Genomic DNA, 2,472 nt, shown 5'->3' with positions numbered 1-2,472 from the left:
CTACTTCTGTGTGACCTTTGTCCTCTGTGCCTCAGTTTCCTCATTGGGAGGGAGGCTATTTCTCTATGTAGTAATCCTGGTTGTCCTGGAATTTGTGTTAAAGACCAGGTTAGCCAAGAACTCACAGAAATTCTCCTNCCTCTGCGTCCTAACCTTGAAATTCAAGGCATGTGCCACCACAGCCAGCCAAGCCTTCATTTTGCAATTTGAACTGTGAGAACCTGAGAGGCAGAGATAGAGAGAGGCATGTCCTCTGCTTTGTTATATTTGATCCTGGAACTGAAGCTTCCTTCTCCTTGAATCTACTTGGCTGGTTCTTCCTCCTCTCTGAAAGCCAACCTCAGACCCCATTGCCTCCAGGAAGAATCTCTGAAGCTCTCACAATCTGCCTCACCCCTTGGAGATGCTTTCACNCATCTGCCTGTACATATGCCCAGGGATGCAGGCACTTCAGCAGGCATCATGAGCTTCTGCACTGAACCCCTCTTGGCAAACCATCCATCCGCTGAACTGCTGGCCCCTATTTGTGTCTGTGTGTCTGGTTGTATATGCGTGTTGTATATGTTTGTATGTGTGCGTGCGTGCATACATGCATGTTAAGGAAGTCATACACTTATATATGTATACATACATGTGGAGGCCAGAGATTGACCATGGGTGGCTTTGGGGGGGTCTCTATTACTTATTTTGTAAAGCAAGATCTCTTTCCTGAAGCAAGAGCTTGCAGATTTGGCTTGAGTAGCTGGCCAGAGAGCCCTGAGGACCAGTCTGTCTCCACCCATCCTCCCTTCTCCCTATGCTGCAGTTATGGACTTGCACCAGTTTCTGGGCAGGTTCTTGGGACCCAAACTTAACATCTTATTCTTGAACAGATACAAACATTTTACCCACTGAACCATCTCTGTAACTCCTCTGGGCCCCCTTTTTTTGATCCCCTAGTGCAAATAAAGCCTGAAAAGAACAAGCTATTGGCAGATGACTAATGGCCTCCCTTGTATCACCAGAGAAGTCTGGAATAATGCAGGGCCAGCAGATGTGCCGGGTGTGGCCTTGGTGCAGGGCACAGTGCACAGTGGTGGTCTCTGAGATAACACCTCAGAGATTGTAGCTTAGGGTCTTTGTAGGCAGGCCCCAACCTTTGCCAGATCCATTTCTACCCACCCTTCATTTCAGATCACAGAAGCCTCTCAGAACCAAGGATTGCACTTGGACACACAGNTCATGCAGATGTTGTATTTATTCGTGGGTTCAGTTTGGAAGTACCTGAAACAGACCACTTCAGCCTTAGTGGCCATATTTCACACATGAACTGTTTACACTTCCCCACAAAAACATGATGCTCTTTATCCCACCTACCCTCCAAGAGACACAAGCACCCTTGAGCACAAGGCTGGGATCATCAGGGAAGCTAGTGAACTCATAATCACTCACGTGATTCCCCAACATCAGCTGGCGAGGCTGGGTGGTCGTAAAGACTATCTGAGTTAAAGCAGAAGGATTGTATGTGCCGTGGGCCGCAATGATGAACTCTTCCTTATTCAGTCTGACTACCATTTGCTTCCCGGAAGTAGAGCCATACACTTGACCGTCTTCATTGTCATTATAGTTAATCTGAAATCTAGGAGAGAGGAAAAGTCTTGAATACTCATCCCGACAATGCATGACCCGACTTCCTGGGTCCTTGGTACCCCTCCCCGCTCTTTTGGCTTCTTAAGACATACTGAAAAAGAAAATGCCACTCTCAGACACTGTGATCTAAAGCTCACTACTCAGTATGAGAGGAACCAGGTCCCTCAGGAGCACAGAAGACATCACAGAGAAGACCTTGGTAAGCTGCTCACTGAGACCTTCAAAAGGAGCAGCGACTGCCATGGGGAGGTGACCCTGGCCTAGCTGAGACATCCTCAGCCTAGGTCACTTATAAGCAGCAGGTCACAGATTAGGTGACTTCCATGCCACTAGGGGACTTCACCAGCCACCCTGCTAAGTTCATCAGCACCCCCATTTTTGATACTGTTCCAGATCTTTCTCTTCCCTGTTCATACACTCTACCCTTTTTTTTTTATGTGTGTGTCTGGTGTTCTCTAATTACAAAGCAGAAATCCAGTCCAGGTCTCAAGCAGGCTNCCCCCCNCCCCCNCCCCCCGCCACTATCAAAGGACTGACTTTGGGTTTTCTGCTTCCAACATATCTTACCACTAATGTCTTATTAGAGACTCACTCTGACCCTTGCCTCTTCAGACTCTAACTTGACAGACCAGATTTTGCTATCAAGTTTGGGGTCTGAGGGGCCTTTTGTGGTTGACTTCAGTAAGGAGAATCATCTCCATCCTACTTTGATCAACCCAAGAGGCAACAGTAGGAAGTTACAAATGGATTCTGCCAGGATAGGCCTGTGTGCAGGAGAGGTGGCTAGAGACAGGGACAAGCCATAGGTTTGACTGGTAGCTCAGTGACTCTGTTAATCCAATG

Source organism: Mus caroli, chromosome 17 (genome assembly GCF_900094665.2).
Source record: "Mus caroli chromosome 17, CAROLI_EIJ_v1.1, whole genome shotgun sequence".
NCBI classification, from domain to species: Eukaryota; Metazoa; Chordata; class Mammalia; order Rodentia; family Muridae; genus Mus; species Mus caroli.
The sequence above is the reverse complement of the archived record's forward strand: the minus strand, read 5'-3'. Positions refer to the sequence as shown.